Source organism: Acyrthosiphon pisum, chromosome X, assembly GCF_005508785.2.
Source record: "Acyrthosiphon pisum isolate AL4f chromosome X, pea_aphid_22Mar2018_4r6ur, whole genome shotgun sequence".
Classification (NCBI taxonomy): Eukaryota; Metazoa; Arthropoda; class Insecta; order Hemiptera; family Aphididae; genus Acyrthosiphon; species Acyrthosiphon pisum.
Genome location: NC_042493.1, coordinates 77,875,562 through 77,890,720, shown reverse-complemented (window position 1 = coordinate 77,890,720; position 15,159 = coordinate 77,875,562).

Here is a 15,159-nt window from a genome sequence, read left to right as displayed (position 1 = left end):
AAAATATTTTTATGGAAAATGGTCATATTAACATTTTGTGAAAATTTCAAGTATCTATATATATTATGGTTATTCGTTTTTGAATTGCATAAAATTAAGAAAATTGTTTCATATAAGTAATTGTGGATAAAAATTTAAATTTTAAACAGACATAGAAAATTATCAGTGAACTTGGTCTTTGCTGCAGAGTTATTTTTAAGACCAATAAAAAAATGTATTTGAAATTCGGGTAATATATTATTTTTGTTCAAGGTAGACAAACTTATGAGGAATAAATAATATGCTTATAAAACTTATTTATGCTTATAAAACAATATTGTGATTGACGATTGTATATTGACGATATTTTCTAATATCCGCGACAGCACCGCCAAGACAAAAGACTTTTACCGCCACCTTCCGCCGCTGCGGTGTGTGGCGTACCTACTTTATTTGTGGTTACAGTCAGTCATTACTTATTTAAGTAGATATCCAAATTAATAACTAATAAATCTAAGTTCTAACGACGGTCGACGATAATAAATTATAATAATAAATAATACAACTCATCAGCCGTTGCGCAATCGACTAGGTACCTATTTAGTATTTATAGATATGAGTTTATATTTTATATGTATAGGTAGGTAGGTATTTTAAATGTATAGGTAAGTTACAATGCGTACAATGGTATAATGTCATTATTTTAATAATAATTGAGAAGTTCACAAGATTGTAAACTGATGTATTCTGTTTCTAGATTTGACAAAAATATTTTCATTTCATATTTCTATTTAATTACAAAACGAATAATAAAATAATAATTAATAGGTATAAAATCAGGGCCTCCAATTATTACCATAATTAGATCGGGGCTAGTCCAATTTTGTAGTCAGAAAGAGTCAACTTTAATCAGAGACAGAAAATGTTAGTATCATATACATTTGGTGAAAATGTTAAGTATCTATGTTCCATAGTTCTTTACGGTTTTCGGTTTTCGGTTTTTGAGTTGTATTTAAATTATCGATTTTTTCGATACAACAATTCATGTTTTTCTCTAGTTTTAATTTTGTTTTTACTGTACCTTTAAAAAGCACTGAAAATATTCCATTTTGACCTCTTAAAAGTACAAAACAGACACCTAAAAAACAAAACACAGATCATTGTAAAATACAATATCCGTTTGAGTGGTCTGACAGTCGCAATTGTATTTATCTTGTACCTATAAACGTAATTTCTTAATTATTATTTAAATTTAACAATTTAATAATAAACAAATATATTGTTTCAATTGTTATTGATTTTTAAAATAAGTCGTGTGTAAGTATAAAGTATAATATTACAATAGTGTTTCATAAGCATTGTATGACAGTTATTATCGTTGGGATTTTGGGTTTTTTTTTTTTTGTTATAACTTTATTATTTTTTAGAAATGTTTATTAGGTTTATTTACATTTTTAATTGTCACTCAAACTGTCTATCAGACGTGTGTTTTTTGACGTCGACGCCCATGCACTAAAATTAAATGAGTATAATATCTATTAATGATTAATCAACAACTGCGTATATAGTAGGCATCTTTTTTATAATATAAAACACAATGTACAGCATTATAGCCATGTATGTCCCCATATACGGCTATCGGGCCATATACAATGGTATTTAACAAATAATACATTTGTATTTATAAATTCTAACAGTTACATACTTACATCGTATAATTGCGTTATTGACATCTGACGACAGATGCTCGTGTCTAAGTGGGAAACAGAATTGTTCAATAACAATAATAATATGGCATTGTGTAGTCGTGCCAAAGATTGAGATTCCACTATTTCAGAGCTGCGCAATGGCTACTTCAGAACTTAATAGATACTTGCAAATTATCATTATTATTATTATATAAACAATTAATAATGTTATAACTGCGTATATCATACATTTTTTTATTAACAGACATGTAGATTTGTGGAAAGCATATTTTAGGTAAATAATATAGGCAGAGATACATTAATAAAAATGTACCTACTCATCTGCAGAATAGGCACCTACTATAGACTATTGTTACTATTATATATTATAGGTACTAAAATATAGTAAATGCTTATACTGTATTGTAATTTATATTATTATGTTATAATCAATCAACTTTTTTTTACAACAAATTGAAAATATATTGTTATTAACAAAGTACCCATTATACGTAATATGTATAATATTATGAAACTATATAGACTGTTTACCTGTGTAATATAATATTATAATAATATATAAGTAGGCAGGTTTATATTTGATACCTACGTCCTAATCACTGTATTATAGTTAACTATAGTTAAACCTATGTAATCAGTAATCGTACGAGAAAAATAACGCTTACGTGAACCTATTATAGTATTATATTATTTAATATTATATTGTGTAGTATCGATGCGTAAATAATTGTGAATAGTGTCAGTGGCGTCATTTCTTGAATCTCAAAATCGTAAAATATCAAAACATACGATTGCAAAATTATAAGTGATAATATTAAATAGGTACCTGTTTTAACTTAAATTATTATTGTTTAGAAACACAATCAATTGTCAATGATGATAATTAATAATTACTATTTAACTTTACTTATGGGTATAGCGTGGCGTACGATATTATGTACTACGGACTATGATCTATTATAAAAAAAACACTATAATAAATATTATATAGACAATTAAATAAAAATAAACATTTAAAATACAATTTACTTAAAATAAGTCTTGTAGTTATGCTGTAAACAGATAAACCGATATTTGATCATTTTTATAATAATCCATTAACAAAAATCGAAATGTATAAATGTATGAATATAATGTAGGTATAATTAAATAATTTAATTTAAACTAATATCTACCTATATAGTTTATAGATGAAAAAAAATATTCACCTAACTATAATATAACTAAAACTTTAAAATGTTCAAAATAGGTCCAATTTTAAAAACTAGGATTGGGCAAACATCTGATTTACCCAATAATGACGCCACTCAGCCACTGTATAGGTATAATATATTATCATCTACAAGCTCATCATCTATGCTGCAGGGTATACTTAACCACTATCCACTGTCGACAATAATATTTCTAAATTATATTCGATAATCGCTTCTTGCCGAAATTTTAATGACCATTAGAATGTTTGATTATTATTAATGAAAATTAATAATTACCAATAAAATAATATTATGTTCAACGTTCACGAACATCAAACATGAAAATATATTATATTATTTAAATTACTTCTTTAAATTAACTGGAGCCTCAGATTTGTGAGAAATACGAAAACAAGCATTTTATTTTGTATTTTATTATATTATAGGATTCCTAGTTTGGATGAATCGCGATAAAAAAACTAAAACTTTACAAATAATAACAGCTAAATGGCTTTCCGGCCGTATTTCAAAAATACTGTAGAAAAACGAGTCAGTGAGTAGTGACCATAATATTATACTCTCACACATTCATACATAGTGTGGAGGGGCACGCCCTGCATCATGTTTCCGTCTTATCGAATTGACGCTATCGATACTTGCAGCAGTTCGTGGAATTGAAAATCTCATTTCAAAAAATTCACTTGTCCCGATTATCACGAAACATATATTTTTATAATACCTACGCATTATAACACGCTACACAACGTTCAAAACTAGTATATATATCTATAATATGTTAATTTGTATTCGTAGTTTTCTAGAAAAGTTCCTTACCGGTCGTCGTTTGCATAATATTTTTGTTTTTGTTTTTGTCGTTCAAAACCAGTTCAAAATAATTTCCGAGAACTCATTGAATTATTTTACAGAAAACAAGCCCACCCGCAGCAGTTTTGAGAAATCAGTTTTTTATTTATTATTATTTTATTTGTAGTTCAAACTATATAAGTATAATATTATCATATTTTGGTCAACAAACTGCGATGCCGGTACAGGATTTTACTTTAAGACTGGCTACAGCGACTTTATATTAGGTGTATACACATTGCATATTGTATAGACGTATAATATAATTCGGCGTATTAAAAACAGAAGACGTGGCCATCAAATATTCAAATCGACGACAAAGAACTTTGAAGATTAACATATTGTATGAAAAACATTAGCCTATCTGCTTATGTGCGCTATTAGAACGCGTTTCGAAAAAAAGTCAATTTTAACTCCCTTAAAACGCACGTTTTATACAGGGCTATTACCAAGGATGCTCACCCCTTTTTCTTCAATTATGCAGTTATTCAAAATCTGATTTTTAGAATTTTTAAACATGTTCGAAGACAAGATTTTCAAATTCTTGAGATTTTTTGTTAAAGAGTGTAGAGATACAAACTTCTGTTTTTTCAAATGAGAACACTCCTATTCAACTATAAATTATACCTACAGTAGATATTTTTTTTTCTGACATTTTTGACGTATCAAAATCAAAATTCGTACGAGTAGTTTTTTAGTTATTTAACTATGTTTTCTATAAGGATGAAATGCCTACAGTAATGGGTTTATAAGATATAGGGACTGTGGTGATTTTAAAATTGTAGTAATTAATATAAATAATTTGTAAAAATGACTCAAGTATATAATAAATGTTAGATTTAATTTTTTTATTTATGTAAAACTATTTTTAAGGACTATATACACATGGACCTTAATACAAACATTTTCATAACTAAGAAACTACGCATTCGAATTATGTATTAAACTTATATTATAAGTTTTTTGACCAAGAAAACCTTTTTTTATTGACATAATGTCAGGTGGAAACCCCTTACACCCCCTAACTGTTGACATTAATGTTAAAAAACTTTTTTATAACATTTTTTCACGCCTATGAATAGCTCAAAACGATAAAAAATTTTATTTTTAATTATAAATTGTATGGTGTATAGAAAATGCTAATATAAACAATCAGTGAAAATCCCAGATATTTACTATTTTACTATCTGTCATTTTTTTTTAGAGTTACACCATAGCCAAAATCGATTTTGTCGAAAAAATTTTCCTTAGTTTTTTTTCCCCTGCGCTTTTGAAAACTACAGGGGATTATGAATACTGAAGTTGAAAATTGAAACATTATTCCGAGTACTTTTCGTGTACACACACATGACACATGATTGTAAAATCAATACATTCGTCGCTCCGCTCAGAATCTAAAATGTTACCAATTAATTTTTACTTACAAAAACGTAATTTTTACGTTGTGGTGGATTAAATGCCGCTTGGATGGTGTTGTGGCCGTGTGAGTGGATCATAAATATTTGCTCCTCGCCAAAAATTAGTTCAACGCTGATCGTAGTAGGTACAATAGCCAATAGGTATCGTGATATTTGCTGCCTCAATTGCAACGATCGCGTTTCACTATCATCGTGTGGACTTGGCAACAAGTTGGTTATGTTGAAATCCACAATTAGATCTATTGTATATATCTTGTGACCTTTTGTATAGCCGTATAGGTACTGTATAATATATATAATAAAGTACCTACTACTATAGAGTATGGTAATAGCTAATCACGATAAATAATTTACCTATATCCAGTAATCAAATTGGGGGAGCTCCTCTTCAATTTTTTTATATTTTGAGAACACACCTAATTATATTCATTAGAACGGGAGGTAAGGATCGTTTTATTTTGTTAAAATAATATTGTAATTTTGTAATTATTATTTCGTATAAAGTTGTGCCTATTCAATATGATATTAAAATTTAATAGGTAATGATTTTTTTTATGATAATTAATAACGTGGTTAAAAGCATGGGCCAAAATATAAGTCCGCGGTCAAAAGTCTTTTATTTATTTATAATTATTAAAATTTATGATTAATTATCTACCTAATTAGTTAGAAATGTTAGAATATAGTTTTATGTAACCATTAATTTTTATGTCTATAAATAACAAGTAAAATATATTTTATTGTAATTGTTAGTAAATGTCACTAAGTATTGGTATATTTCAAGGCTATTGCTATTGTATTTTTAGGGTCCAAACGACAATTTCACTTTACGTATTCTATAGAATAATGTGAGCAAAGTGCACGCATGTGTGTTTCGACGTATTTTTCTCTATGTGACCGGTAAAATGCAGGAGACAATTTTTAAATGAGTCTCGGCAATTCTGCCGTATTCCAAGTATTTGGATACTTCTTGGCTAGATACAGAGTGTATCATATATCATTGTACGCGGAGATTTTTAACGATTATGGATCGATGACATAGAATTTCGTTAAAACGAAAAAATACGTTTCTTTATTTTTAACAGGCAATTTTTTTTAAAACAATTTCAAAATTTTGAAACACACAGGTGTACTAATAGCAAAATCGACTTTATTTTTAAAATGGTAACTACTATAATACTGCTTTTTTTCTTGAAAATTTTGGTAGTCAAATCATCAATTTTGGTTTGTTAGCTTATTAACTATAGTCCTCTAACGTTTGGTAAAATAGCATTAATACTTTTAATTGAAATAATTGGCATATGTTTAATTACAAGAGCTAAATAATTATTTTTTATAACTTGAATTTTGAACTATAAGTTCCTTATATTGGTAGACATCGCATGCAAAGCATGAATTTAGCAGTTGAAATTCTTTAATAATTATTTAATAATCGAGATTTAAAATAAACTATTTTCAAGATATTTAGATAAATAGTCAATCTCAATATACGTTTGTACATAACTTAGGCATACTTTTAATCTGAGTTAATTACAGATTTCCAATATTATTATAACGAGAATCAAATACCATTAGCTACCTAATAAAGAATCCAAATGTATTATGTATATTAATGCTATTGTAAGAAAAGTATGAGGGAAATTTATGATAGGAAAAGTACGAAATAAAATGTAAATGTCCAAAACTAAAAAATATGAAGTGTTATGAATTTAAATTCCTAAATTCATACTTTGTCTGCGATACCTACCAATATAGGGAACCTATATGGTTCAAATTTCAAGTTTACCCCATTACAAGAAGAGCACTACAAAACATTGCACTTTTTTCATTACACAATTTTTTTTAACCCCTATACATAACTAAGAAAAGTAACTGTGAAGTAATTAATTACAATTACCTATAAAAACAAATTAAAATAATTATTCTGATTTTAATATATTAAAATAAAAATAATAAACTATGTTTGTCAACAATTTTTTTTTTTTTTTGAGATTGTCATTAGATTACCGATTAAAGTCTTTAAAAAGGTAGTTTATTTAGCTCTTGTAAATTAAACCTATGCCAATTATTTAAATTAAAAGTATTAATGCATATTTTACTAAACTAATTTTGAAATTGTTGTAAAAAAGTTGCCTGTTAAAAATAAAGAAACACGTCTTTTTTCGTTTTAAACGAAATTCTATTTCATAGATCCATAATCGTCAAAAAAAAACCCGCGTACAATGGCATAAGATACACCCTGTATTTTATGGCTATTATATACTATGTACAAATGTACATTTATCATTTCACTAAGCTGTCAGTAGACCTTACCACCCTAAATAACATTTGAAATAAATAAATAATTGTCAAGGATATTTACGTGCCGTGAGAAACCATAATATTCGCACCACATGCTCGACTTGTAGCAAATACCAACAAAATATTTTCGGTAAACGAACGTTTCGCCCCCGCCGTTTCGTCCCCGTCAAAAAAACCAGTCCACGGTTAGTTAGTTTTAAGGAAAAGAAATTGCAATCATATTGCACGGGATTTCAATATAATGATGATTAGGGACCGGATTTATATGCAAATGCATATACGTATTGGAATAAGCTTTTTGAAATCTGATGAGAATTGTCTCCGATTTAGATCATTCTTATTAAAATAACACGAATTGTATTTTGCATATTTTGCATATTTCAACGTTTTTACCTATTAAATACATATTTAATGCATATTTGTAGGTTTATAGTGCATATTATTATTTATAGCACATATATTTGTTTTTCGTTATATTTTCACGTTCACAGCCACATAATATCGATAATATTACGATCAGTATTGCCAAAAAAAGATGATTTACCTACATAAATATTGATATATGTATATATGTATATATGTATATATTATTATAATATCAATATAAATAAATTCGTTGTTCCTATAATATAGAGTTCAAGTGTTCGACGGAAGCCAATCAGGGCTAATATTTTATAGATTTAAGATAAATGACGTTAAATGGTGAAGAACTTAGTGAAGATGACAAAAATATACTTTTTTATACTTTTTTATACTATTAAAACCCTTATATACCTCTTTTATTACTTAATTAATTAATACTTATTTTTTACATAATAAAATTATGTTTAATTATTTTTACAAATAAAATGTTTTCGATTCAATTTTAAGTGCATATTTAAAAATAAATGCATATTTTGTAGCATATTAGAGCATTTTTAGAAGCATATTTTGAGGTCTTTTTGTTCATATAAATCCGGTCTCTAATGATGATAATGACATTTTATACCATTTAAAAAACATAAGTCAGTTGACCTAAAAATAAATATATAATTTATCTTAATATCTATTATTATAGTACCTATTTAATTTTAATTTATTAATTTTTACTACATTTTGTGTTAACTTAATACAATTGTGATTATGTATTTGTATAGTTTGTAGTATTGTAATTTAAAGATTAAATTGTTCAGTAAAAATTAATGCATTTAATCGTCTTCAAAAATCGCCTCGATCATTCCCTAGTAAACTTGTTGATCAATCATAATCCGTATTCAAAGTTAAAATCTGTCAAACCAAATTCTTCCAGTTTTGTCTATATTGGTCCAGTCTTATATTGGTCTAAAAGTCACATTTTTTTATCGGCTGCAGCCCCCTCAACCCTTTTTAAATTAGCCTATCTTCTTCCCAGAAGTCTAATCTACACACAAACATTCATGTATATATATATATTGACAAAAAATAATAATACAAATCAACAAACAAGCCCAATGAAGTATTAACCTATAACAACCAATGCCCAACCAATATAATATAATGGGTACACTATTATTATTTTTATTTTTATTTTTTTCTGGACAACCCTTATCACTTAGGGGTATGAAAAATAGATTGTAGCAGATTCTCAGACCTACTGAATATGCATATAAAATTTTATAAAAATCGATCAAGCCGTTTCGGAGGAGTATGGTAACTAATATTGTGACACGAGAATTTTATATATTAGGTAACGTTATTATAACGTCTACAAGCCCTGTTATTATACTAGATATATTTATTTACAATTGAGCATACAGTTTTTTAAATCACATATACAATTCAAACAAAAATATAATTGGATAAAATATAGTAATAGACAATATTAGGTACAGCATAATGGATAAATAAGAACAGTGAAGGAATTAAGTTACTACTAAGTTTGGTGACAGAACTATAAATTAATGTTAAATATTGAAATTAGTAGAATTTAAGTAGCAAAGCATCCACAATATATGAAGAATATAATATTTTGAAAGTTTCATGGGGCCTTAGGCACAGTGCCAACTGCTTAATGCATATTATAGCGCCTATGTGGTAATGCAGCCCATATTACTGATATGATATCAGTGATATCATATTAGTAATATGTACCTGTTATATAATATTCATAATGAAATAAATACATTTTTTTAATGAATAACAATATTATATATGTTTGTTATTTCTAAAATAGGCCTTTATATTTCGCCCCTGATCAGAATAAATACAATCACAGCAATTGTTAGATATTAAGGTGTATGTTTTTCGTTCGTACAAAAAATCACTCGAAAAAAATACTGGAGAACTTATTTTAATATAGGTATACTTACTTAACGACTATAACGAGTCAGAATACTAAGAATTCTTTCAAATTCCACAGTTCGATAAGCCGCACCCAGCTAGCTATATGTACTATAATAATTTATAATATATATATTATTTACCTATTCCAGGTAGGTGTAAGTATAATATGTAGATGATTCTAAATAGGTATGCTCAGTTGCATCTGCAGGCGGTGCATACTATAAAAACCAGTATTTTTTTGATGTTTTTTATAGGCATGGTAGTATGCATAAAATTAAAAAAAAAATACTTAAAAACTTTCGAAATACCGGCTTGAGAGACGCACGATGCGTTGATAAGATGGTCATTGCTATCCATGGTCTTCGAGGTCTTTCGAGGTCCTTGTCTCGCGTTTTTAAATATTACTAGATACTTTAAGTATATCCTATTATATATATAAAAGGAAAAACTGGTTTCTATTTAAAATTAATATTATATACTATATACTTCCAAGAAACGCACGCTATGGCTTAACCCATGTGCCTACAACTATACAGCCGCGTATAATAGGTATGTATTTTATATTAGGTAGATATATTAGGTACATATTATAATACATGGTTGGGCTTGTAAGATTAAAATTCCTTGTCAACAAAACGAATAGGTAAAAAAAAAATGATAAATATATATCTATATAAGTAGTTTTTTTTTTAATTTTGAAATCTGTTTTGGAAACGAATTAATGCGTTCACGCGTTCACATTGTTCCGCTGGAAAAAAAACAGATAAAACCTACCTACCTAATGGCTTATCCTATTGTGTATTTTAAAATATTTGCTCCTTGACGCATTATACATTCTATTAAATGATTTACAAAAATCTTTCGAAGAACAAATATTTCAGACATTTTTATTTCATAAAAATCGTAGATATTATGCACATTTAGGAAAAATTAATTGATTTGTAGGTCCGTTTGTGTAATAATACACGTTTAGTTTGTTTAAATTATAAAAATAACAATTTAATAATAATAGGTATAGGTAAACATTAAACTATGAGTTATGTTATCTTTAATAGCAATATTATTTAATGACGTACATTTTTCTTGTTATGTTTCAAAATTATACAGTCGTTTGCAGCGAAAAGTATTTTACTAAATATGTGGGTATGCAATTTTTTGTTTTAAGGGGGCTGCAGCAGATATTAAAAAAGTGACTTTTAGATCAATAATCTAGACAAAACTGGAAGAATTTGGTTTGACAGATTTTAATTTTGAAAACAGATTATGATTGATCAAAAAGTTTACTAGGGAATGATCGAGGCGATTTTGATTATTTTTTTTTTTCAGCTGTGATATCCAAGAATAAAAATATCGAAAAAATATAATATTTTTGTAATTATATATTATTCATTATGACACTAACAATAATTGAAATATTCAAAATCGCCTCGATCATTCCCTAGTAAACTTGTTGATCAATCATAATCCGTTTTCAAAATTGAAATCTGTCAAACCAAATTCTTCCAGTTCTGTCTAGCTTATTGGTCTAAAAGTCACTTTTTTTCATTGAATGGAGCCCCCTCAAGCCCCCTTAAGGTTTATGTTATGATATAGAATTTAAATATATTGAAAAAAATTATACAAACAAAATTAATGTTTAGATTTGTTAAATCTACATTAGTTTTGATTTTTAACAGAACTTGATGTAGCTCCCTTAACAAACACACTGCAGAAGTTTGCCTTTAAGTGGGGACTGAAACCGTACCGAATAGATTTTGTACTAAAACTTTTTGAAGATGTTGATGTTTTCCATTTGATGATTTTTCTTTTCCAAATTCCAATAGGTTCTTTTTATTTAGAGAGAACAAAACTATAGATTATAATCTAGTATTATACAAACTTAAATAACTTTAAAATAGTAGATCTTCAAGCATATATGGTTCTTTCTTCTTGACTTCTTGAGTTGTCCAGAAATTTTGAAAAAATATTATCACAAGACTTAGAATTTACCATGCAAAAATATCACACACTATCTATCTTAATAGTAGAAGAGTAAAATACTCCTGCGATGTTCATATTATCGGCATTAAGCATGGCTCAAGTCCAAATGCCACACATATATTCACCCAGGAATGAGGAAATTATAAACTTCCGGTCCTAACCTGATACTAAAAATACGGTTCGTCCGCTCGTCCAAGTGTATGCAGCGCATGCATTTTGGAACATGATTTATTTTAAGAGGACCCTACACCCACATGTTTACGAGATTTTCACCACATAAAAATAAAAACAACGTTGCACAGCCAAAGTTTTCCTTTTTATGTGGTAAAAATGTCGTTTCTTAGCTATGACCGTAGCCTTCTCGGTTCTTTCCCGCGCAAAACAGTTTTTGATATGTTGTACATTAATTGTAAGACGGAGACAACACATGTGGGTGTAGCCCGCTCTTAAGATAATATAGTTCGTTCCGAAGGCGGGTTATCACATAATTCATACTTCATAACAGCGCTATAATATTATATTGGGCGAATGTAAGTTCCCACTAGAAATCACTAAAACATGAGTACCCACCCGAGATGTTGACCCGAGACATTGCAGATAAAAATCTTTAAACGTAAGTTCATACAAGAAAAAAAACTTAAAATAGCTATATAGGTATTGTATGTTAGTACAAAAACTAACATTCTTTGTATTCTTACATACAAAAATTTATTACTTGACGAAGACGACAACATTTTAATACTAAAAAGGTGGGCAATCGGATGTACTGTATGTAACAAGTGGGCCACTGTAATAATATCATTGTATAAGAAAAAAGATTCTGAGCGAAGACAACCGACAGGCCAGTCAGTCTACGATATTACTAAGTATATTTGATATTATTGTGAATAAAGTAATTACTAATTTATAAATAACCTATTTACATGGAACCTTGTTTTAAATGTTCAATCCTTATACCTATAAAAGTTGAACATTTTATAAATTTTTAACTACAAAAACATTTTTAAATTGTAAATTTGATAAATGTTGTAAAAAATCGAACTTTAAATGGTTATAAAAAAATCGTGCCTATGTATTTTTAATATTTTTCAAATACTATTGTAACACTATATCAGGAGCCTTGTATTAATTTTTCACGCTTTGTGACCCAACAAATAAAATTGTATTGACGTTTATGGAAAAAGAATTGAAAAAATTGAAAGTTGAAAATGTTATCATTAGGAATTTATAAAATAAACATATATGATATCATAATTATAGTATACGGTTATTCGTTTTAGAATTACAACAAAATAAGAAAATCATTACCTAATTCAGTGAATATGCAATATTGTAAAAATATGAACTTCAAACGCTCATAAAAATTTAATTTGACTTTCTTGTAGATATGTATTGTTTGATAAAAGTAGACAAACTTATAAGGAATCTTGTATTACATTTTCAAATTTTAGATTAAACTAAGACTAAGTACTTGGGAGTTTGTACCTACTAAGAATTTAAACGTAGTCAGTGTGATTAACATGTGTTGCATAAAAAAACGTATTTTATCCAATTTTTAACATCCAACGAGTAGGTACCTACCTTGAGAATTCAAAAAAATGGATTGTCCATACAATTTTGTATCAAATGGTAATAAATAATAATGATCATGCGTAAGAATCATGTATGGGGGTAATTTTTGTTTGTGTAGAACTTAATATGTAGGGGCAGTGGTTTATTTTCCCTGTAGAAACTGATATAATAATAATATAATATGTAACCGATTACCTGTGGTATGTGCTATGTTTTGTGAAGGCACTTACCAAACCTCATTGTATTAGTACCGAATACCTATAAATTATAATGGGTAGAAAAATAAAAAAACTACGTACATTATATTGCCATAGGTACCATCAACTTCGATTAAAAAGTAAATATCGACAAACGCATTAACGCATTCTCAAAAACAGCTGAAGTAGTTCTAATGCAGTCTTCTGCAATAACAATAATGTTATCAGACAAAAGCTTTATATTATTACAAAAATAGGCTCAACATTATATCTTTTTTGCGTAGTTTTATTTCTTTCTGTTATCCTACGAGCCACGTGTGTATATTAATAATTTATTAACATGCAAGTACCTATTATGGGATAGTAAATCTGTAAATGTGCGCCTTAGATAATATTACAATAATATATTAATACTTATCACTTATATACCTACCGGCAGTAATCGTAATAGAGGGATCATAAGGAACGAAATTCTTCAAATTCTTTATATTTTGAGAGTACCCCTATTCCCCAATTATTTTCATTAGAACAGTAGGTGAGTTGTTTTTACTAACAAAATATATTTTTTTTATATCCAGTTTTGTAATTTTCATTTCGCAAAATTGTATTCATGAATTATGAATCTAAACTGCAATTACATACCTATACGGTATAATATAATTTAATTATTGTGAAAAAAACATAATTTAATATAGGTAGGTAGTAGGTACATTTAATAATTCAAATAATTTTAATGTTAATACATTTCTATTGTTCAAAAATTATTTATTTTAATCACTCTCAAGTAGGTAGCCGTTAGTGGTTAGTGGATAACTTATATAGGCTCCCTTCCCGGCCTCCCCGCAACCGCAACTTAATTAGTTAAGCCAAGTTCAATTATTTTAATGGACGATATTTTTTTTTTAAGTGTCAAGAGTCCCCTTTTTTAGTTTTATAATTCTGCTTCAATGCATTAATTATTGAAATAACCAATAATGCAATTCACCGATTACAGCGACTGCATTTGATTATAATACAAATAATGCGATTTCAGTTTGTACATATTATGTATACAACCTGTTATTGTTAGTGATACGACTTTTGAGGACCGAGGAATAGGTATAGATTAAATTAATTAAAGTTAATATCTACGAATACCTACATAATTGTAGTAGTGTCGATTGACGATTATACAGTAGACACTATGGCCCAAACCGTGTAGACTCGAGTTTGCCGATTTGCGATTTAAAATTTAAATACGAAAATATTAGAATTATACATAATACTATTTAATAGTTTGGTTTTGCGACTGAAATCTTATTAGGTAGTCGCGTTATACTATTATTACAAAACATTTAATAGTTTTACACGTAGTTATAGACTATATACTATATAGAGTAACAAATTATTATAAAAATACTACATTACACAATATTGGATAGTTGATTTATCTAATTACAAAAATAGGTTATATCAAATTATAGTTATTTTGCACTAAAAAATAGCAACATTATATATAATTGCAGATCTAATGTACGTAGTGTATATAATAATTACAGCTGAATCTATAATTATTGTCATTATATTGTTATAAATTATAAGCAATATCTAGTTATATTATACTGGTTAGAATGAGCAAATATCAAATCCTTAAAATTGTTTAAAA